General features: G+C 49.6%; 1 protein-coding gene across 3 annotated transcripts in view; it reads left to right on the top strand.

Moving 5' to 3' along the window:
- LOC139361162 (disco-interacting protein 2 homolog C-like) overlaps window positions 1–23,682 on the top strand; it is a 93,590-nt gene that overhangs the window by 20,618 nt on the left and 49,290 nt on the right. For 2 of the 3 annotated variants that reach the window (XR_011618699.1, XM_071089641.1), the window contains exons 2-3: window positions 18,287–18,356; window positions 18,577–19,431. The gene's annotated coding sequence lies outside the window, so the exon portion shown is untranslated. Of the gene's footprint in view, window positions 1–18,286; window positions 18,357–18,576; window positions 19,432–23,415; window positions 23,585–23,682 lie in introns of those variants that run through there. The other variant, XR_011618700.1, reaches the window with a different exon arrangement.

Here is a 23,682-nt window from a genome sequence, read left to right as displayed (position 1 = left end):
AACACGGCGAAACCCCGTCTCTACTAAAAACACAAATTAGCCGGGCGAGGTGGCGGCGCCTGTGGTCCCAGCTACTCGGGAGGCTGAGGCAGGAGAATGGCGGGAACCCAGGAGGCGGAGCTTGCAGTGAGCTGAGATATGGCCACTGCACTCCAGCCTGGGCGACAGAGCGAGACTCCGTCTCAAAAAAAAAAAAAAAAAAAAAAACCCTTGAACGACTTTGCCTGCGTTTCAGAGACGATAGGGTACTAGTTTTTCATGATTGCTCTGAGGATTTCCAAAAGCAAATGAAACTTACAGGATGTAAGATATTAGAAGTGACAGTAATTATAGATGAGTTTTCTCAGTGTGTTGATTGTTGTAAAATTACATAGCACTCTATTTTTAAGTGTATGGTTTGGTGGCATTAAGTGTGTTCACACTGTGGTGCCACGATCACCGCCATCCATCTCCAGAACTTCCTGGTCTCCCCACGCTTGAAACTCGGTCTACCCAACACCAGCTCTCCTCCCGCCCCAGCTCTGGGAAGCACTACAGGTTGCTTACAAAATAGGCTTTTTCAGTAAGAGAAGGGGAAGGAAAAGAGCTCTAAAGACTGTCTTGAGATTTGAGGAAGTGTTTTAGGTTTTGCTCTCTGGTTCCCGGTGTAAAGGAACTATTGAAGACGTGGGAAGGCGAAGGTCTGTGATCTCAGGAAGTGCTGGGCTGGGCAGCTTTCCCGCTGTGACGGGGGCACTTGCCCTCAAACCCGCCTGAGATAATCTCCTGAGGATGGTGCTGCCTTGTGACAGCTCTGAACTTGGTCTCCTTGAACGTTGCCAGGTACATAAGCTTTGGTGGTTACCGTCTAGTGTCTGTGGGAGACCTAGAATTTGAACATTGTTGACTTTAGAACACACTTATTTGTATAACACTCTACCTGTTCTCATCAATGTGTTCTCTTTTTTTGCCTTAATATTCTGTCTTGCGGTAGCAGTAGTTGCAGCGGACGCTACTTCTGGTTCATGGTCATTGCCAAACACAAGCTTCTGGAAACCGTGTGAAAAATGAAGGGGAAAGTGCTTTTCTGCAAAGGCCTTTTTTGAATATCTTGTTTTTTTCTGGAATATCTGTTGTGGTGTAAAACGTTTTCATATTTAGGGGTTTTTAACGTGTTTTATACTGGTTAGCTTTGAAACCCCATGTTTTTGGCATGTCATGGGGCTACTTTGTCCTGTTATTCTATGATATAGCTGGTTTGCAAAACTATTGGTTATTTCCCTTTTAAAACCAAAGCAACTTACAGATTGAGTGTGATTCCTGTAAGAATTTAATTGTAAAATTGATTTGTGTTCAATAAGCTTACTGGAATGGCTAGATCCGTGGACAAAAAGATAAGAACATGTCAAGTCTCTGGGCCATGAAGGACTTCCAAATAATACACATGATACATAGTAATTTCTTAACAAAAGATTAGATTTAGTGCATAACTATTTAAAACCTCCACATTTTCTGTTATAGGCATTCCACAGTGCCCATGGGAGTAGGCTGCAGGACTGCCTATGGAATCCGAGGTCTGTGGGTGTTGAGGTCCCTGCTCTAAAATGGCATCGTGTTTGCATATGACATACGCACATCCTCCTGCAGACAGTCATGTCAGGGTTGCTCATAACAGCTATACCATGGACATGCCATGGGAGTAGTTGTTTAATGAATAATAAATTCTGAATGCTTAGTACAAACACATTAAAAAATATTCTTGATCTATGATTGGTTGAATCCACAGGCCTGGAACCCCGGGAGAGAGTACAAACTCTAGAAGCAAAACGAACAAAGAACTTGAGGTCAGCAGTGACGGGTGTGGGATCACACTGAATCTCATGTGTTTTGCTGTCTGTGTCACTGTGTCCCGTGTAAACGGGAATCATTTGTCGCTTAAGGTAAAATAGGTAACGGGAAACATTACAGAATGGGCACGAAGGCGCGCCCCTCATTACCCCGTGTTACAGCCAAGTGTCTGCCTCCTGGGGAAGGATCTGTTCTGTGGGGAGACTAGACGTTGATGATTTCCGGATGTGTGAAGGGAAACGCCCTCCGAGAAGCGTGGCTTTGGCCGGAGCACATCAGACGAGAGTTAGCGTGGCATGGAGTTTCCACAGTGCCCCTCAGGCCTGCTGCTTCTCTCCTCTCCCCACTCCTGGCCCTGACTCTTACCAAGGGAGGCAAGTTCAGCTCCAGTTGAGCCCCGCGCAGGGCTGTGGATCTCTAGGGCAGGTGTCACCTTCGCCTGAACAGGCTGTGTCACAGGAGGGTCTGGCTGTACTTGAGCTGTGAGAGATGCTCTCAGAGATCCAGCATCCTGCAAACCCAGGTGCTGAAGGTTCCTCCTCCACCGTCCTGCGGGGAAGGGGGTCTTATCCTGCTTCCCCTCAACCCGAGCTGGCTTTTGTCTGTTCTGTACACCTAGTTTTTAAAACCAATTATTGTTAATCATCTAGCAGACAAACACCATAAGGTGAGAGCCTGGGAGGGTAGATGGGGCTGTGGAAGGTAGTTTTCTGAATAACAGCGTTCAGATTCCTGTTCTGCCGTCATTTGACCCAAGGCCTCCAGATAATTGAAATATTGTCAGGAAGACACCCATTTTGTATCTGAGGCTTTTTCATGTTTGTTTTTGTTTTTGTTTTGTTTTTAAGGAATGGGTGCAAACTTCTAACCAGGGACCTGACAAAAGAGAAGGATTTCTTTTCAAAGTGAAGGTCGGGGATGGTTGGCATTTGCCATCTGTGACTAGCAGGGACCCAGGCTGCTTCCCTCCTGCCGCCCAACTCCTGCCCCTCCAGCTCCTGCCCCTCCAGCTCTTGCCCCTGTTCCCACCAGCAGGAAGAGGAGCGGGAAGGTGCCTTTTCCCCTTTAAGGGGATGAGGTGAGAGTTGCACCTGCCATTTCGCTAGTCCCTGGGGTGATTCTCCAGCATGGGTGGGAGTTGGGTTTGGAGGCCCGAGCCCCGTGAAGCTGGGGTTGCTTTTCCCTGAGCAGTGGGAACCTAGACTCTGGGAAGTGGGGTCAGAGGGTAGCCTTTGCTGCATCCGCAGGAGGGGCTTCTCGTCCCAGTTGACATCTTCACTGCCAAAGGGGGTGTGGCCTTCATGGTCCATTGACAGAACGTTACTTGTTTTTGTTTGTTTTTTAAGCACATTGAACCCTAATTCCTTTGGCCTTTACTAAAGTGGCACTTTGTAATTCCACATGATTTCATCGTTATACTCGCAGGAGAGAATGCTTCCTGTAAACCAGAAGGATCTCTGAGACGGTTCTCGTCCCATAGAGAGTTCCTTTTCCCAAGGTTAAAGACACAGCCTCACGAGGGGTTGAGGACACACTGCGACAGCCTCAGGAGGTCCTGGACACGTGCCCAAGGTGTTTGGGGCACAACTTGGTCTTACAGATTTTAGGGAGATGTGAGACAACAATATATGTGAGATGTACGTTGGTTCGGTCCAGGAAGGGAGGGACGGCTCGAAGCGGGGAGGGGTTTCCAGGTCACAGGTAGATCAGACAAAAGCGTTTCTGGTGTACCTTTCTAGAGGAAGCAGCCAGATCCGCATTTATCTCTGTGTGCAGATGGGGACTTCGGGTTCTCTCCTCTGTCATGAGGAATTTCCTTGTGGATCGGTTGTGAGGGAGGTACATGGCTTTTTTTTTTTTCCTCCCCCAGTAGCTGTCTCTGTTCGGAAGAGCATGGGAGGTAGGTTTGCCCTAAGCTGTTCCTCACATTGACGTCCCTTTAGCTTAGTGATTTTGGGGTCCTGAGATGTATTTTCAACCGCATGTTTCTGAACACACTGGCACTCTAAACAGTGTTGTAGGAGGTATCTAACTTACTTAGAAGAAGAATCTATTTGGAAGGACTTGAGCACCTTCATCCTTGAGAGAACCAAGCCTTTGTTTAGTTTGCTTTGCCCCGAGGCTGTTACTCTGCCCTGGGCTGTGCGGCCTTAGAAAGCTGTGCCCCTCTGAGCTCCTGCCTGTGGAATCTGGTGACTTTGGAGTTAATCCAGCAGCTACATGTTTTGGAAAGCAGATTGCCTCTTAAAGTGTTGGTGATTATGATTCTAACACTAGAATTTCAGTGTGTATTTTCCACCCTTCTTACTTTGTCTCCTCATACACTGAGATGCTGCTGCATTTGACCTTAGGCTTCACTGAGGGAGGGTCAGTTCTGACCCTATCTTAGATATTGACCTTTGAATGGACAGAATCGGGATTCAGAAAAACCCTCGAGCTGTGAGAGTGTGCTGATATCTATGTAAGTGGGGTTCATGTGTCAAACTCAGGTTTAAGAAAAACCAATTCTAGGCTGGGCATGGTGGCTCACACCTGTCATCCCAGCACCTTGGGAGGCTGAGGTGGGCAGTTCACTTTTGAGCCCAGGAATTCGAGACCAGCCTGGGCAACATAGCAAGACCCTGACTCTACAAAAAATTAAATAGGAGTGGTGATGTGCACCTGTGGTCCCAGCTACTCGGGAAGCTGAGGCTGGAGGATCACCCAAGCCTGGCAGGTTGAGGCTGCAGTGAACCCTGATAGCACCACTGTACTTATGGTGCACTGTGCCTGAGTGACAGAACAAGAACCACCACCACCACCCCCACACACTCACACACAAAGTATCAATACATGCAGAGGCCAGTTCTGCTGGGCCACCTGTTAAGGCTACTCTGGGCCTCACGGTTTTAGAAGGGTCTGTCCGGGGGCGAGAGGGAGTGGCTTGAGGGCCTAGAAGCCAGTTCTTGGGGTTCAGCGTGACTGCGGATGTGGAGCTGGGGGCAGGGCTCTCCAGGGCATGAGTGGGTAAACGGACGGGCTTCCAGGATGAGTCCCTGTGACTTGGCCTGGTTTACATCTGTCCAATACAAATCCACAGTTTCTTACTCTAGAAGCTTCTGCCGGGGCTGATGGACTGGCCTGGGGAGAGAGGGTGCCCTCAGAGCCTCAGGGTGCCATCTGGTTTAGGCAGAGCACTTAGTCACCTAGATCTAGGATTTATGGCACTACAGGGGACTCATCACACTCGGAGCAGCAGCCATCTGCATTCTAGACTTGGTTCTAGGCGAAGTACTTTGGAGTCTGTTGGTACCCTGTGTTCTGTTTATCTGTAAAACCAGTTAGAGTTATAACTAGTTACAACCTATGATTAAAATTTTGCTACAGAATATGGCAGTTGTGGTGGAGCCTGGCCAGAGACCCCCCTCTCGTACGCTGCCGCGTGCTGGAGTTGCAGGCGTTGCCTGCATCAGCTGCCCCTCCTGGCGTGTCTATGTTCTTGACACCGGTGCCCATCGAGGCGCGGCCTGTGGGACTCGTGCAGCCATTTGTCTCTGTGTTCCTCTGAGGTTTCGCAGACTTCACGGTCCCGTGGCAGAGCGTAGAGTATCTGCTTGCATCCTGATCTCCCCAAACCCCAGGACAGGCCAAGAGTTCCTTACACACAACTGCAGAGGGCCCCGTGGTGTGGATTTGCGGTGACACAGCCTTTCCCCAGTTCGGCCTTCATCTCCAGAGTTGGCTTTAGGGTGATAGAAACTTCATCTGAACCCTGAAGCTTTGGTGCTAGGAATTCGGTGACCGGCACAGATGATACCTCGTTTCTCTGCATTTGTAGCAATAGTTGTTAACATGACCACGAGATGTACAGAGGAAGGAAAAAGGAGGTTTTCTTTTCAGAGTAACACTCTGTGCTTTGGGAAATGTGGTCTCGGGGGAGCTGTAAGCACGTGCCCCTCAGGAGGGGAGGAGGCCGCGGCGTTACACGTTCCAGGGTTTGTTGGCTGTGTGTGTTCATCGGGCTCGTGGAATGTTGGAACGTTTACAGGGAAAGTGGGGTTTGTTCATCTGGTTCGTGCAATGTCTGAACACTTATAGGGAAAGTCTAGCACACATGCAGTGAGTTAAACTGTAACATCCATATTCACCTTGGGGCGAGCGTAACATTTGAAATGAGGTGGCCTGGGCATGTCATGTACAAAGGTGAGCTGTTGGGTGCAGACGTTTATGCGCAGCCTCAGTCACAGCCAGGACTGGCTCAGGGTCTGCAGCTTGTGGCGGGAAGGGACATTCACGAGGCCATTCTGTCCAGTTGGGGCTGCCGGCAGGGTCCCAGCGTGGGGCTTCTGATTGTGGAGGAGACTTCATGCTGGTTAACACACTGTACAGGAGTAGTGCCGTGGAGCTTTGGGGTCCACCTTCCCTATGATGCCGGTTACATTTCTCTCCGGACCTCATGGTAGCCACAGAGAGTGCACCTCGTTTGACAGCAGGGGGTGCCATGTTGATATAGTAATTTATTGTATTAACCTTTTTATTACTATTTTAATAACTTTTTTTTCTTTTTAAAGAGATAGAGTGTTGCTGTGTTACTCAAGCTAGACTTGAACTCGTGGCCTCAAGCAATCCTCCCACCTCGGCCTCCCAAAGTGCTGGGCTTATATACGTGAGGCAGTGCGCCCAGCCTACAGCCATGTTTTTAAAACTCAGCACTTTAAAAATCCTACTCCTTTCACCCCCTCAATCACGCTGGTTAGCCTTGTGCAAACCTGGGGTGTCAAGATCTTGGCCCCCCTTTTATTTTACCCTTCGACCTCAAGTTCTGATGAGAACAGCAGTTACAAAATGGGCATTAGGTGATTCTTCCGTTACTAAAGCCAGAATTCTCACCAGTTAGAGATGTTTGTCCCCAGGATCCCAGAAAGCTGTTTTGAATCAAGCTTGGAGCAAGTAAGTAAGGAACTAAACTCTTGGTCCTCTGCTTAGCACCTGGGGAATGGGTTAGTTGCTGATACCCTTTGATCTGTGCTCACGTGCTGCATCTCGTCACGGGAAGCAGAGTCGCCCTGTGGAATAAAGTCCGGCTCACGGTGGCACGTCGAGACACTCGGGGATGTCAGTCCCTTATACAGCGGCAGACTTGGAGACTCAGCATCACGTGCAGAGCCCGGGCAACCGGAGTGCATCCACCTTAGAGACCACACGGCCGGTCGGCAAGGTGGATGTCCGGGCATATGGCCCTAACAGGCCCGCTGCAAGGTGAATTAGGAATTCATTAGCAAAGAAATCAAACTCGCCTGTGGGTCCCAGCTACTTGGAAGGCTGAGGCGGGAGGATTGCTTGAGGCAGAAGGTCAAGGCCGCGATAAGCCATGATTGTAATACTGCACTCTGGCCTGGGTGACACAGGAGACTCCGACTCAAAAAAAAAAAAAAAAAAAAAAATTGCCAAACCTTACTCTTCATAGCAGGAGGGATAATTTATCAAAGTAACTGCCACAAAATCTTAGATGATGTAATTTCAGTGGCTAAGTGAGCTGTCCAGGCCACGTGGCTGGCTCACAACTCATGAATGTGAACAGCAGGTGGTCTGCATTCTGGGTGAGTGTGACTGTGCCACTGCAGTTTTGTTCCCATGTCTTGATGAGCATAAACGGTTCCTGACGAGGGTAGGTAAGGATGCTGTGACCTGAGACTCTGTAATATTGTTGCTTGAGGAACCAAGCAGTTTTTCTCTCTTGCAAACCTGTCAGGGAGGATGTTCCAGGCTAGTGACTGCTCCATGAGGTATTTAGGGATCCAGGTTCCTTACCGACCCCTGCTCTGCGTTCCCAGGGACACGGCTGTCCTTGTTGTGGTTGGGAATGGGTGATTGCCATGCTGGCGGGGGAGGCTTAAGGTGAGAGTGGCCGTGGTTTACCTAATCTACATAATGGCAGGGAGCCTGGGAGTAAAGTGTAGCCATGGCCTGGAGGATGGATGATGGATGTTGGTGAACCACTGGCTGCACTCACCGCAGCTGGCCCAGGGATGGGGAAGCATGGCTGAGTATGCCGTTCAACGGTACCTGGTTCTTTCAGATTTGACTTCCTTATGGATTTTCTGTTGTAAAGAGGAGAGAGCCTGTGGTTCTAGGCCAAGCATCTCACTCATCTCATAACATCTTGTATCTCTTAGCCAACACTTACGTCAAGTTTTAGAAGTCCTATCAAACTGGCAAGCATTTCTCAGTTTGGTTTAACTATTGGATTTGATATCTGTGTCTGCATCTCTATTTTACATCTATGTGGTTATTTGACACTCTGTAGTACATTTGGAATAGGTTCTATTTGGTGGAAGTTACTTTCAACAAACCCTTGCTGCTACTTGAATTTTCAAGGTTGCAAGTAGAAAGGAGAGAATAAAAACCACATCTTCTCTAGTTTTATAATGTGTTGTTCCTCAAATCACACCAGAAGTACAAATATTACAAATTACAAAAGCAGCCAGAATCAAGGTTAAGAGATTTCTGGGTGATTCTGGCTAATCAGCAGTATTTGCTGAGGTGTGTGCAGCAGAGCTTACACGCCAAGAAGCCCGGGAGCGGGGAGAGTTGGGAGGCCAGACTGTGACTTCAGAGGTGCTGTTGCCTCAGGAAGAGAAGCTAGATGCAGGGAGGATAAATGGCCACAGGTGTGACCACCGCCGTTCTTGCGGCGGTACAGAGGCCTTGGTACAGGGGCCTTTGTGAGCTGAGTTAAAAATAGAGATTGAGAGAGTGCAATGCATTCTTAGCTTTTAAAATAAAATGCTAATAGAGAATGTTTTGTTGGTAAGAATGTAAAATGTTACGTCTTTGTTTAGAATTTAAGGATAATAATTTGCTTCTGAGATCTTTGTGACTGAGATTTGAAATTTTTTTTTTTTTGAGATGGAGTCTGGCTCTGTCGCCCAGGCTGGAGTGCAGTGGCCAGATCTCTCAGCTCACTGCAAGCTCCGCCTCCCAGGTTTACGCCATTCTCCTGCCTCAGCCTCCGGAGTAGCTGGGACTACAGGCGCCCGCCACCTCGCCCGGCTAGTTGTTTTTTTTGTATTTTTTAGTAGAGACGGGGTTTCACCGTGTTAGCCAGGATGGTCTCGATCTCCTGACCTCGTGATCCGCCCGTCTCGGCCTCCCAAAGTGCTGGGATTACAAGCTTGAGCCACCGCGCCCGGCCTTTGAAATATTAACTATGGTTTTTTCATCCATGTTTTATACATATGCATGTGTATACATATACGTAAGGTATATATAAAAAAATAAGCGTTGTAATCCCAGCACTTTGGGAGGCCGAGGCGGGCGGATCACGAGGTCAGGAGATCGAGACCATCCTGGCTAACACGGTGAAACCCCGTCTCTACTAAAAATACAAAAAGAAATTAGCCGGGCGTGGTGGCGGGCGCCTGTAGTCCCAGCTACTCCGGAGGCTGAGGCAGGAGAATGGCGTGAACCCGGGAGGCGGAGCTTACAGTGAGCCGAGATCGCGCCACTGCCCCAGTCTGGGCGACAGAGCGAGACTCCGTCTCAAAAAAAAAATAAATAAAAAAAATAAGCGTGTCTGTATTCACATTTACATACACTTGCATAATGTGTATACTTCTAGTCACACATAGGTCTAAGCGACTATGACTTGACTTGATAACCATGAGAGGGTAATTAAATAATTTACCTGCTCTTAGCCTTGCTTTTGTATGTGAGCGGGGACCCTGCGAAATGAGCCTCCCGCGTTCCAGGCCTCACACAGCCCGTGCCAGGTTTTGGAAGCAGGAGTTTGTCTGCAGCCACTTCGGGAAGCACGTGGTTGCCAGGATTGCCTAGAGCTCCAGGTTATCTCCAGTCCCAGCCTCCCTGGGGTAGAAGCTGCCCTACCAGGGGCCTGGACATGGACGTTAGGGCCTGGAGCCAGGGACTGCTCCTGAAGCAGGGGGCTCCCCTCACGGCTGGGCATGAGAACCGAGGATAGGAGGCGGAACCAGCCTCGGGCCAGTGCATGGCCTCCCGGAAGTGCTTGCGGGAAGCCCCAGTCGCCCTTTGCTGATCCCACAGCCAGCACCAAACTCTGTGAGATCCCCTTGGCCCACCCCTCAGGTTCCTAAAATGATTAGGGTTTTCTGAGCTGTGAATTTTTAGGTGTAGGCTAAAAAGCCCTGGGACAGACTCACAGGGTTCTTTATGTAGAAATGATGAGTGTGCTGGTGACTCAGAGCAGGCACTGCACCCTCACTCCAGGGTCCTTTGTGCCAGGTGGAAATGAGCGTGTGGGTCACCCAGAGTCCCTGCATCCTCACTCCAGGCACTGCTCTTTGGTTTCTTAATTTAAAGCCTAAAAGCCTTGATAATGAAAATGCATTCTCCCCAGAGAATAGAGTTTCTGGTTACAGAGGCTCACCTGTAAATGCGGTGCCAGGTCAAATATGCTGAGATCTGGGCCAGGTCCTGCTTCCTGCCCACGGCCAAAGCAGGTACTTCATTTGGGAGGTGACCCAGGGGGACATCTGAGAGGCCTGCCAGTCCCCGAGGGATGAATCCACTGGCCTTCACACTCGTCTCCGGCCTCCATCAGCTCCTTTCTACCTGCAAACTGCCTGCTTTGACGTTGCCATCATTGGAGATATGTTAGGGACTTAGTATGGGTTGACTCCCATAGGACCAGCAGATTGTGGAAAGGTGGGAACCAGGGCTGGGAGGGTGGTGACCACGGCCAAAATAAGAACCGTGGTGGGCTGGGAGGTCCATCTTCTGTCTAAAGTGTTTTTAATAATAAAAAAACATAGTGTCTCAGGAGCATGAGAGGGCAGGCCATAGAAGCGGAGAACATACCTGTAAAACACTCATCTGATAAAGGCTGTTATCCAAACCGTGCAAGGAACTCTCAAAACTCAACAGGAAAATGAATGACCTGATTAAAAATGGACCAAAGACCTGGACAGATACCCCAACAAAGAAGATACACAGATGGCAAATCTACACGTGAACAGATGGCCCGAGTCTTATGTCATAGGGTGAGACGTCAGAGTACACCCATCAGCCTGACCAAAATGCAAACTCCGACACCACCACGTGCTGGTGGGTGTGTGGGCATCAGGACCCTCACTCATCACTGGGGGAAGTGGGGCAGCGGCTGTGCGAGGCAGCGTGGTGGTTTTCCTTGGAACTAAGCTCTCCGACCACAGGAGCAATCACAGTCCTGGACGTTTACTCGGAGGAGGTGAAAGTTTACTTCCATGTGGAAATGTGCACACAGACGTTGCCAGCAGCTTTATAGTTGCCAAAACTAGAAAGCAACCAAGATGCCCTTCAGTAGGTGAATGGATAAATTGTGGTATGTCAGATACTGGGATATTATTCAGCACTGAAAAGAACTGGACCCCTAAGCCATGAAAAGACACGGAAGGATCTTAAACACATGTTGCTAAGTGAATCTCCAATCTGGACAGGCTGCGCTATCTGAGTCCAACCACAGCACAGTCTGTGAAAGGCAAAGCTGTGGAGACAGTCAGTGGCTGCCAGGGGTTGGGGAAGGGAGAGATGAATGGGAGGAGCATAGGGGATGTGTAGGGTGGGAAACAACTCCGGGTGGGGCTTTCATGGGGGATCCATGCCGTTCCACGTCTGTGGAACCCACAGAGTGAGCAGCAGCAGGCCGAGTCCTCGTGTGAGCTGTGGACTGTGGGTGGTGGTACCATGTTGATGCGGGTCTGTCGGTCGCACAGACATGCTGGTCCGGCGAGGGCAGGAGAATGATGGAGGCTGTGCCTGTGCTGGGAAAGGAGATATGTGAGGACTCTGTACTTTCTTCTTGATTTTGCTATGAACCAAAAATTGCTTTTAAAAACATCTATTGAAAAGGCAAACAAAAGAGTACTGGCCAGACAGTATCTGTGTGAGGGTGTGGCCTGTGTTCTACGTTCAGAATTTCCCTGTTAGAATACACATATCTAAATTATTCAAAGTTAAACCTTTGCATTAAGTAACTCACTACCAAGTTACAGTATCAGCTTGAGCGCTGCCAGGATGGCCAGGATCCTGTATCCTGACCAGCTTCTCCCCTTACAGGTGCAGTTGACATCCATGGCCACATCCCAGAAAGCAGTAGGGCTTGGAATCTCAGGAGTCAGGCTTTGTGGGACAGAGAGGAAGTGAGATCTTGTAAGCACGTGGCTGAGGGCAGGCAAGGAGGAGCCCGTGGCAGGGAGCCCGCAGGGATGACTTTTTGATCAGTTGTCCTTATTGCTGAGGCCTTCTTAGACTTGGGGAGTTGGGAGTCCCCACTCTCGGGCGCCTCAGAAACCAAAGGCTGCTCGTAATCCTCGAGTTCCAGATGCCTCAGGGGAGGTACCTGGGTTGTTGGCTGCAGTTCCATTATTTGCTGCTCGGTGGGATTTGCCCGCAGCATTTCTGGTTGTTTTTAAGAGCTGATGTTTGAGCTGCTTAAAATCACATATGGATGTCGATTTATCTGTAAAAGTTAAGAATGGAATTTGAGTTCAAAGAGTTGTGAAAATGCTCAAGGTCGTGTACTAATGTATACATTACATTTGTGGAAATATCTAAAAGTCCAGGATTTATATTAAACACTTCTCTTGATTTTTGTAATATCTACCTGTAATTTTTCCATTTGATTAATAGATGTCAGAGGGCTTAAATTTTGAGTGCCTGAATTCACTGAAATTAAAACTTCTTACATCAAATGTAATTGAACTGAATGTAGCCAACAGTGCATGCTTTTATAAATATTGAGTAAAATATATATAAAAACACATATCCATCGACATGCAGATGGCGGCAACACATTAAACCATAAAAGTAGAATTAGTATTCTTTGTTTTCTGAGAAGACAAATTTTTAAAAAGCCAAGGGGTCTTATAACTTTCTAGTCTCCAACGTATTTGCCCTAAAATGGAAGATTGACAGCAGTAGAAGAGGAGATCCTGGGCCAGTGCAGGCTCTGGGAGCAGCAGGGTGAGTGCTGGAAGGAGCTGGCTGAAGGCAGAGCAGGGAGGTGATCAGGGAGGCCAGGGTGGCCTCAGGGTACGCGGCTCAGTGATTGAAAAAAGGTTCACATTTCTTGGAGAGCCCTTGTCTCTGCCCACGGAAAACCCAAACTCCTTCCAACTGGGATGTGCATCTCATGTAAAAGTTGTTACTCCCAGAAAGAAAGCCAGTGGATGTAGAAATTTTTTGTATGCAGAAATTACTTCAAATTTGTTTCTAACCTTATCCTTTTCTTCCCCCGTCTTAATGTGTAGTGACTTTCTGCAGGTGACGCACACATCTTAGGAGAGCGCTGTATTTCAGTTGCTGTTGGCTCTGATGTGACTTTGTAGTGTCCGATGTTCTGGTTCTGAGGTTCTGCGCAGAACGTTGCTCCTCTCTGCTGAGCGTTGCTTGTTGAAGGCCCATGTGGAAATTTCCCTGTAAGCTCGTTGACCGCAGCAGTCTTGGTTCAGAAATCTTTGGACCTCCTGAGACTTCACACAGCCTTCTAACCTTTCTAGCGTGACCTTTTCATTTTAGTGTTCCCCATTAATTCAGATGTTTTCCAGAAAGTAAGTAATCTGCTGAATGCAGGGTGGGGGTGCCCTCCGTTGGCTCTGGGGAGAAGCATCGCTGTTTCTCCGGGTGGAGCTTCCCGCCCACCATGGTGTGCTCCAAGACGCAGCAGGGTTCTTTGGCAGAAGTAACCGTCGAAGGCCCGCGTCTCCGTGGCAGGGTGACTGTGGGTGTGTGGCCTCGCGGCCATACCGGCCCCTCCCCATCAATGGCACCACGGAGAGGAGCAGGGGGAGGCCTGGGATCTGTCTCCAGAATCATAACTGTGCTTCCGAGACTGTGTCATCCGTGTGTAAGTAGACATGCAGAGAAAGTGTTGGAGATAAGCAAGAGACGGTGTCTGTCCCTAATGAGCTCAGGTGTGCCCTTGAGAGGGTCAGGTTTCTGTGCGGCTGATCCAGACTCAGCCTGGCTGTGTCAGTGCAGGTGACTGCTGGGCTTTGGCAAGGCTGCACCCACTGTCCGTCTGAATCGGCCCCCTTCCCAGGCTCACGGTGCTAGCTAGGCGCCCAGGCCTGATTTCCCATGAGGACGGAGGCCCTGTGTATGTGTCGGGGAAGGGGGAAGTGGGGGTCCTACTTTAGCCGTATCCAATGCCATGCGGGGTTAGCACTCAGGAAACATGTGCTATATGGGTCAGTGATTGAGTTCAGAAACCTAGAAAATTCAGCATTGCAGGCTTTGGGCATGACCCATCCAGCCTTGAGGCTCTTTCTTTCTCTGAATTTCCTTCCATGGCATCCTCCTCATCCCAGGGGCCCCTGTTCCCGTATGACTGTTGGAAGTTTCACAGCTTCCTCTGCTTCCCCTCCAGGGCCCTGATGTGGCTGGGGCAGCTAGTGACTGTGCAGACCCCACAGCCAGTAGATCGTTGGTGCCAACGCCTTTGGCCTGGGTTACCTGAGTCAAGGACTCCAGTACATGGCTGAGCTCACCCCGAATGCCAGGATCAGAAGGCCTTGGGTTGCAGAAAGGTTGGGGGTTGCATATAGAAGGACAACCTGCAAAGGAGAAGGGGAAATGGCTGTGCTAGATGGCAGCTAGAGGAGTCTGTGCAGAGCCTGTTACCCAGTGCAGACACAGAGCTGGCATGGGGTATGCGGTGACATAGCCGCCATGGAAGTGGGCAAAGTTACAGGCTTCGGACCCACATGGATGGTCTGGTCTAAAACGATCCTCTGTTTCCTTTAATCCTAGCAACTGCTGGCTTACGGGGTGGGGGAGTGAGATCTGTGGTGGCCGCGAGGAGAGACAGGGAGTTTAATTAAACCCCTCTTTCTGGGAGAGGGGAGTAGCCGTTTCTGTAGGACGGTGAGCATCATCATCTCAGGTAGCTCAGGCTGCTGTAATGAAACACCATTGCCTGAGTGGCTTGTTCTATCATAGCGGGGGTGTCATGTTAACTAGAAGTGTGCTTTTCTACTGGGCAGTAAGTAAATTAATGGTACATTTGCCAAGGACAGTGAGGTGTGATTTGATGAATCCAGTGGGGAAAAGGAGAAGGGGCTTGGCTGGGTGGGGACGTGTGTGTGGGAGCAGAATGGAGCAGCCATGCGTGCTGTTGGGATGGAGGGCCTGCGCCCGCATTTCCATGGGATCCGTCGATGTTTGTGGCATTAGACCTGAACCTCTGTCTCTACTTCTAACACCCGTATAGTGAGGAAGCCCCTGATGGGCCTGAGTTGTTACTTCCCATTGCCATCGCTGGGAAGTGCCCCGGACGCCTCTCCTGGCTGGTGACGGCCCCAGGCCTGGATACTGGGTTCGTCCTGAGCTCTGGGAGGGGCTTGGGCTCCATGCGCAGCAGGCACCTGCGCATCCCTTTGGACGTGAGATGTTGGCGCTCGGCTTGGAGGCCAGCGCGATCTGGGTGTGGTCAGGATCCAGCTCATCCTTTGGAGAGAGAGCACCTGCCCGGGGGCCCCTCTGAGGTGCATAGTCGTGCAGTGCCCTCACAGGATGCCCTGTCCTTCGAGAACTTCCCGCCATTCCCCTGGACCCTCAGGTAAGGGAGTCAAGTGTGGTGTGTGTGTCATGGGCGGGGTTGCTGAGGACACCACGCGCCGACTTGTGTGAAGACCCGAGGCACTGCGTGAGCTCGTTCCCAGGGGGCCGTTGGCATCTGGGGGCCTGTGGGTGTCTTTCCACTGGCAGGAAATAATGGGTGTCCCATGTTACCTTTTGTGTCTTTTTTTTTTTTTTTTTTTTTTTTGTCAAAAAGCCCTAATGCCAACGTCACTGTCCCGCTATTGGAACCACCCACCTCAGGCTCACTGGTCCTCTTGTTTCTGGGCTCCTGCAGTGTTGTGTTGGGATAACTGTGTTAACTTCGTTTGAATTTTCTTCCTATTCTTTTGGAATAAGTGTTGATAGTTTGTGCTGCTTGTTCACCCCAGAGGCGAGGATGTCCTTTAGGCCTGGAGGAGCACAGCCCCTGCAGGGAGGTGCCGGGCCTCTGCCTCTCATGTCGTCCGCAGCCCTCTCCACACGTCTGCTCTTCGCTCCTCGTGCCCACGGCTGGGGTCATGGGCCGCTCGCTCTGCTGTTTGAGATCCTCGGAAAAGGTGTTTGCACTGAAGGGAGATTGGGGGTGTGCGGCTGATTTTAAATAGGAGGAAATGACGGTAACAGAATGAGCAATGCCTAGCACTTAGTCTCAGGCTTGAGAAATTGTGTTTTAGAAGCAAGGTATCCCCAACTCCGGTTTTCTTCAAATTAAATCTTTTAAAGAGTCCACAAATATAAATAGTTAAAGCCTAAAACTATGCAAGAGAGGGCCTAGAGCCCAAGCCACTGCCAACTCTGACTCCAAGACACCTCAGAAACTTGGTCCTCCTCCTCAGAGAACCCCCCTTCTGCTCCTCCCTCCACACTGCTCCCTCCACACTCCTCTTCCGCCCCCTCCCCTTCCGCCCCTTCCACTTCTTCCTTCCCCTTCCCTTCTTCCTTCCTCCCCTTCCACTTCTTCCTTCCCCTTCCCTTCTTCCTTCCTCCCCTTCCTCCTCCCTCTTCTTCCTCTTCCCTTCTCTTCCTCTTCCCTTCGTCTTCTTCCCTTCTCTTCGTCTTCTTCCCCCTCCTCTTCCTCTTCTTCCCCCTCCCTCCTCTTCCTTCTCTTCCCCCTCCCTCCTCTTCCCCCTCTTCCCCCTCCCTCCTCTTCCCCCTCTTCCCCCTCCCTCCTCTTCCCCCTCTTCCCCCTCCCTCCTCTTCCCCCTCTTCCCCCTCCCTCCTCTTCCCCATCTTCCCCCTCCCTCCTCTTCCCCCTCTTCCCCCTCCCTCCTCTTCCTCCTCTTCCCCCTCCCTCCTCTTCCTCCTCTTCCCCCTCCCTCCTCTTCCTCCTCTTCCCCCTCCCTCCTCTTCCTCCTCTTCCCCCTCCCTCCTCTTCCTCCTCTTCCCCCTCCCTCGTCTTCCTCCTCTTCCCCCTCCCTCGTCTTCCTCCTCTTCCCCCTCCCTCGTCTTCCTCCTCTTCCCCCTCCCTCCTCTTCCTCCTCTTCCCCCTCCCTGTCCTTGGGCAACCTCCATGGAACTCTGGTTGAAAGTCACTGGGTCTGTGGGGCCGCCCATTTGATAGACAAGCACGCTGAGGATCAGACACAAGTGACTGACTCAGAACAGCACAGAGGCTGACCCAGCTTGCATGCAGTCTCCTGCCTCCCGTAACACCGGGTTGTCCCTAATGGAAGAGAATCAGTGATGCTGCTTCACTGATCTCCAGGGAAAACAGGTTGATAACAGGTTATAAACATGAGAATGTTTTGGAAAAGCCATCGTTCACTTGTCAGCTCCATCTCTCCTGCCCGGAAGATGTAGGGAGAACCTGCCTTCAGCCCACCCTCATCCCATAATAGGACAGAGGACAAAGGGGCAGAGACCCAAGTCCTGTCAGTGCCCTCAGGAAACCCCCTGTTTCCTCCTCTCGGTGGAAGTGGAAACCATCACGCTGGACTAGATTTTCCCGGGAAGCCCCTCCACCCCGAAAGCAAGGAATCTGGTTTGAGCACACACCATTCTTGGTGTCTTCACTTTCTGCAGCTGAACCCTGCATACGTGGCCCATTAATCTTGCTAGTCCAGTGTTACTGGGTCCTGACAGTTTCTGTGGACTGATGGCAGGTGTTTACCATTGTGTTTAAAGAGGAGAATAGAACTTTATTGTGTCAAAATCAGATGATAACGATTGCCATGTGTTTCCTTGGGTTGGTTGGGGTGGGTGGTGGTCAACGCTTTTCCTGAGGGCTAAGTTCTTGTTTGAGACTGTCTCACTTTGTCGCCCAAGCTGGAGTGCAGTGGTGCGATCTTGGCTCACTGCAACCTCCGCCTCCTGAGTTCAAGCTGTTCTCCCTGCCTCAGCCTCCCAAGTAGCTGGGATTATAGGTGTGTGCCACCACACTTGGCTAATTACAAAAGTGTTCAATACAGGCTGGGTTTTGCCATATTGTCCAGGGTGGTCTCAAACTCCTTGCCTCAAGTGATCAGCCCACCTTGGCCTCCTAAAATGCTGGGATTACAGGCTTGAGCCACTGTGCCCGGCCTGATCCTGACGTCTTTTAAAGCTGCCTTCATGTACCAAAAGCCAGTCTATATTTGAAAATCAGTCTTGAAGAGCCTAGGAGGAGAGGGATAAGCTTCAGCTAGGTAAATAACTACTCATATGTTAAAAATATGGGCCAAAATCTACCCCAAAATTTTAACCCTTCTGCTTTGTGTTTTATATCCGTTTATGGTTATTCTTTCAGTATTAAGATTTTAAAAGATTCTTTTGATAATTATGGACAAATTACTATTAAAACTCAGCTGTATTTGTAACACTTCAAAGAACTAATTGGATGACATTATTTTTCCTGGAGACATTTTGGATTATGACATAATTAGTGTTTATCTCTTTGCCAGAAATCTTTTTTTTTCTTTTCCAGAACAGAAACCTGAAAAGAAAATTCCTTTGCATTAAGTGCTATTTCACTGTGTGACAATCAATTTTTGAAGGTGAGAACAAGATCTTCGTGTATTTTTGGGAGAATTCTTGCTTAATAGTGAAAATGCTAAGTGTTAAAATTATGGAACAATTTGTTTCTTTGAAAATTACTATTTGCCTGCCCACCAGGTGGGAGCTGATGAGAACGTGGATGTAAAAATTAAATTGTATTTAGCTTGTATAAAAGAAGTTTTTAAAAAAGCTTTTTTGTTTGTTTGTTGTGTGCTACAGAAGTGGCTTCATTGTGGAAATGAGGTTATTGCAGGCACCTAGAATTTTATCTCCTTCACTTCTACAATGGGAAGAAATTCTCCGACAAGCACAGGAATCTGACTTTCTGATATTGAGACTCCTAGGCATCACGCCCTGTGGAAGGGTTGGTGATTACATGAGCGTTGGCGTTGGCGTTGATGTGGGCACCCTCCAAGCCGGACGCAGGGAGCAGGGAAGGGCAGAACAGGCCCCTCAGGAGCCATGAGAAAATCAAGTGTTGGCAGCAGTGGTGAGGGTTGATGTCAGGGGCCAGGAGGAGGTGGCAAAGGGAGCATGTGCCTCAAGGCAGCCCTGGAACCCGCAGTCCCTGCAGTGAGGTCTGGTCTGCAGGGGATGTGGACGGCCACGTGGCGAGGCCCACAGACAGGCTGGACTTGGCTGCGTCAGAACTCTGGTGGACGTTGCAAACGGCCCCACAGGGTTGCAGTGCACATTCCTCGGACAGAGAGAAGACGCTTGGAACTGTTCTCGGCACGAAGCCAGCGCCCTGTGAACAGTGGCTCCTGCTGTCGTGACTGAGTGCCGTCCAACTGGGGGCAGTTGCTCTGCTCAGTTCACTTAATTGGGCCAGGAATGGGGTTGCCCTGCCTTCTACAAGCTTGACGCATTGAACGAGGACTCAGTTGATAAAGTACTCTGTAAATATGCTCTCCCGGCTAGAGTGAGCAAAGCCCAGGGAGTGAGTGGTTCTTCAGTATTAGCCAGGTGTTTGTGGTGGGGCCAGCTGTGCGGCTGCTAGAGCGAATGTGACCAGCAAGCCTCTGTCCCCCCGGAGGTGGCCAGCGTTCCTGTTACACGTGCCGTAGGCAGAAGGTGGGCACTGCTGGGAAACTTCCTCATGTTGCTGTTTCCTGATTGGAAATTCAAGGTTTCTGAGCATCCTACATCGAATTTGTACATTGCTGAGACTGTACACCTTTCAACACTTGTTTTTTCCTGCTTTTCGGATCCATACAACCTGGCATTTGGCCGTGGCTTCCAGGACAGGCTGGATGCAGAGTGAAGTCCTCTCCTCACTGTCAATCTTTGCACATGTCTTTTTGTATAAACTGTATTTATTGAGAGTCTCAATTAGGTTTTTACTTAACTTTAAATGACTTTTCAAATTGCCATGTACATAACTCTCCCAGTTACAATCGTGAGTTAACGTGGGTTTTTGGTTTTACTTTGATGAACTTTTAACATTTGCATGCTAAATGTGGGGGTGGAGGTCATTTATCTGCTTTTCATTTCCTTCTTGGTTATACTTAGTGACTTTCAGGTAAGGTGTGGAAAGCCTGGTACAGGGTGAATTGCAGGCTGCAGTGTGGCGCGGTGGAGGAGAGGCGGGGCTGCAGTGTGCACAGTGGATGAGAGTAAAGAGATTTCCATCCTCGAGGGAAACACACAAGAAACAATTTAAAAAACTTATCGTCTAGCTTGCATGAGGTCCAACAAATTCAGTTTGCAAAGTTTAACTTCCAAGTTAACTTAGTAACTTTTCCCCTAAGTCATTAATTTAGTAGCTTATGTTTAAACATATTTTTCACCTAAAGCAAGTCATAAATTCTAAAATGAATGACTAAACATGTAATAATATAGGCATACAGCACCTGAAGGGAAAACTGCCAGTATGCTAAAATATTGGATACAGATGCTTAAAAAATATAATGTAGCATTCTTACAATGCATGTGCTTTTAGCATGTAACTTGGTGAGTAGTTTTGAGCTATATTTGTAGGAGTGTGTATCTTGAATACTTTAGGACACCACTGCAGATGTGTGCGTGAGAGGTATAAATACTGAATGTTCTTTTCCCTTCCCTTAAATGAAAAACATTAGCTCCCTTCATTGTTATTTTTATTTCTTGAAGTGGACTCTCGCTCTTGTTGCCCATGCTGGAGTGCAGTGGCGCAATCTCGGCCCACTGCAACTTCCGCCTCCTGGGTTGAAATGATTCTCCTGCCTCAGCCTCCCCTGTAGCTGGGATTGCAGGCACCCAACACCATGCCCCGCTAATTTTTGTATTTTTATTAGAGATGGGGTTTTCCCATATTGGCCAGGCTGGTCTCAAACTCCTGACCTGAGGTGATCTGCCCACCTTGACCTCCCAAAGTGCTGGGATTACAGGCGTGAGCCACCTCGCCCGGCCAGCTCCCTTCTATAATGATTTATACAGTTGTTCTTGCTTTTTGTTTTTTTGAGACGGTGTCTTACTCTGTCACCCAAGCTGCAGTGCAGTGATGCAAATCTTGGCTGACTGCAGCCTTCACCTCCTGGGCTCAGGTGATCCTCCCACCTCAGCTTCCTGAGTAGCTGGGACTAGACACATGTCACCACGCCCAGCTATTTTTTTTTTTGGATATTTTTAATAGAGACAAGGTTTTGCCATGTTTTCCAGGCTGGTCTCGAGCTCCTGGGCTCAAGCAATCTCCTGGCCTCAACCTCCAAAACTGCTGGGATTACAGGCGTGAGCACCACATCTGGCCCATTTTTTTTCCTTCCAGGATTAGGAGTCGACTTTCAGAAAACCCTTCAACTTTGCCAGCTTAATTTTCCATAAAAATATTCCTCTAGGATAAAAGCAAGACACAAACAAAGAAGTATGTGTGGACTGCGGTTAAAAATTTTCAACACAACATAGCTTAGGAAGGTTGACATTGACAAAGAGCATGAGGCCCGTTCAGTGCCTTCTAGGCAGTGGGAATGGCGGTCTGTGGGCGACCCTAACGTGTGTGGCGTCCTGAGACGTGATCGTGGTGGTCACGCTTTTACAGAGGGCTTCCTGGGAGTACCAGAGGCTGTTCTTCTGCAGTCGGCCAGCCAGGCAGCAGCTGCCAGAGAAGGAACAAGCAGTAAAAGACAGATGTACACGGTGTTATTGTGGCTGAGACGTTAAAACCAGGCTCACTTTGTTCTTACCGTTTTAAAAAACTTATAATGAAGTCCTTAAATATGTTCAGGATTTCAAAGCAGTTGTGGGTGTGTCTGTGTCTCTAGCTCGTGTTTGGGTGCTTCCTGCAAAGAGAGCTCAGAGACGCCACCTTTCCTTCATGAGGTGACAGGGCCTGGAGAGGTGTGAACCGCATGGTGGGGGGATGACTGACCTGGGGTGAGTCTGGGTCAGCGTGGGGATCCACCCCCACTCCGCGTTCCTGTAGGCAATCCACAGTTCTAAGTCTTTATGATAGGGGTAAAATGAACCTGGAAGAGGGGTTATTTTTTAAGAAGTAAGTGCCATGTTCTTTTTTCCTCATACTTTTCCGTGTTTAAGCAGCATTGAAGGATAAGACACTAGTAGCATGTTGTTTTGGAAGCAATGTTGTTGGTTATATTTCGTTGAATCTGACCCTAAGGTTGCCTGGTAACAGAAGTTTTCCTTTAACAACATGGGACTCTGTTGAATCTGTTGCCCCATTGGCTGAGCCGCCTGAAATCAGTGCAGTAGCAGCTGAAGAGGCCTCTTCCCCTTGGAGGAAGCCGCTGGATTGGCAGGAGGCACCGCGCTTGACTGAGGCAGGTTTGCAGGGACCCCACGCGGCACCTGCAGCTCTCTCCTGCCCCCTGCTGGTTGGCCAAGCAGCCTCGCGACAGTGTGCTCATTGTGAATGTTCACTGGGGCAGGCCAAGGCTTTTGTTCCAGAAACACTGACTTCAGAAACGGCCGGCCGTGTGTGTTGAGCCTGGCAAGAAAGACTTATGTGTGTCTTAAACCTCTTGAAGAACGCAAGTTGATGTCTCAAATGCATCTCGAAGGCTAATGACTTTGCTGTGGTCAAATACCGGGTCAATTTAGATATCCCTGATCTCTGCAGAGGTTTGATCAGGTAGCCCAGGAGCAGTTAAACACAAACGCTGACTGGAAACCCTGGCACAGAGAGGCACTGGAAACAGCAAGCTGCTATTAACATCATAGTGAGACGCAGTCGCCTGATCTCTTAGGGGTGTCAGCTTCTTTTGCTTCTAGACGTTCATCTGCGTTACAATACAGTTTTGTTCAGTTTATCCCCATTACTCCGCTGTCTTCGCTGTTAAAGTCTCAGCCAGCACTTAGCTCTGACACTGCAGGAATTTGACTGTGCGGCTGACCAGGCCTACCTGGCTTGGCTGTAAAGCAGGCGAGAGCTTTCCGGAAGGCAGTGACGAGAACCCGAGACAGAAAAGAGCGTTGCTGGTCGACATACGGCAGTGCACCTGCAGCAGAGCATGTACGTGCGCGTTCAGGCTAAACAAGTGTAGAAGAGAAGAAAACCACCTATGATTAGTCACTTAAAATGCCACACACCCAACCTTGAGAGCCTAGTACATACAGTAGTAGGGGGCTTGGAGATGGCAGGTGTGCTGAAGTCTGATTTTCTCACTTAGCTTTTCCAGCAGCGTTTTTCTCATCTCTAAGCTGGGGCTAACAACTGCCCCACATAGATTTGTGAATGGAACCGTGCATGTAAAGTGGGGTAGCCCCCAGGATCTAGGAAGTACTCGTGGTCAGTGTCGGTGGTCATGCATGCTGTACGGGTCCCCCAGGAGGACCATTGCTACAGATAACTCCCTCCGTTCAATGTCACTGAATGTAAAAGGTGGGAGTTTCGTTTCTGATGTGTCTGGTTTGCTGCAGGCTGCGCTGCACCCCGTGGTTCCTGAGCCCTGGGCTGAAGTACGCCCTGCTGCATCGCCTGTGCCGCTTTTGCTGTGCAAGGAGAGCTCCTGCCCTGGGAAACTTCCTCGCGCCTGACGAGAACCACAGTCTGCAGCAAGACCTGTCCGAAGCGTGCGCAGCGATTTTGTGGGGTTTGTCGGCCCTTCTCTCAGGTGTCCTGTGTCTCATGGATCAGCCGACAAGCCCTGTCAGATGCCTCTCTCCTTTCTGGAGGAGCACTCTCCAAAACGCTGCCTGCCACCTGGATCTCCTGGTGCAGAGTGAGGCCACATCTGCAGACCTTACCGCATAGAGTCCCCAGGCATTCGGCAAGAAGGGGAGTGGGCTGCATGTGAGTTCCCCCTGAGGAAGCCGGCTCTGCTCCCTACTCTGCTTTTGGGGTGCCGGATGTTCAGATCTGCTGTGTCTATCGGGGGCCATGGCGGGGTG

Source organism: Macaca nemestrina (assembly GCF_043159975.1).
Source record: "Macaca nemestrina isolate mMacNem1 chromosome 11 unlocalized genomic scaffold, mMacNem.hap1 SUPER_11_unloc_4, whole genome shotgun sequence".
NCBI classification, from domain to species: domain Eukaryota; kingdom Metazoa; phylum Chordata; class Mammalia; order Primates; family Cercopithecidae; genus Macaca; species Macaca nemestrina.
This window is presented reverse-complemented; position numbering and strand designations above follow the sequence as displayed.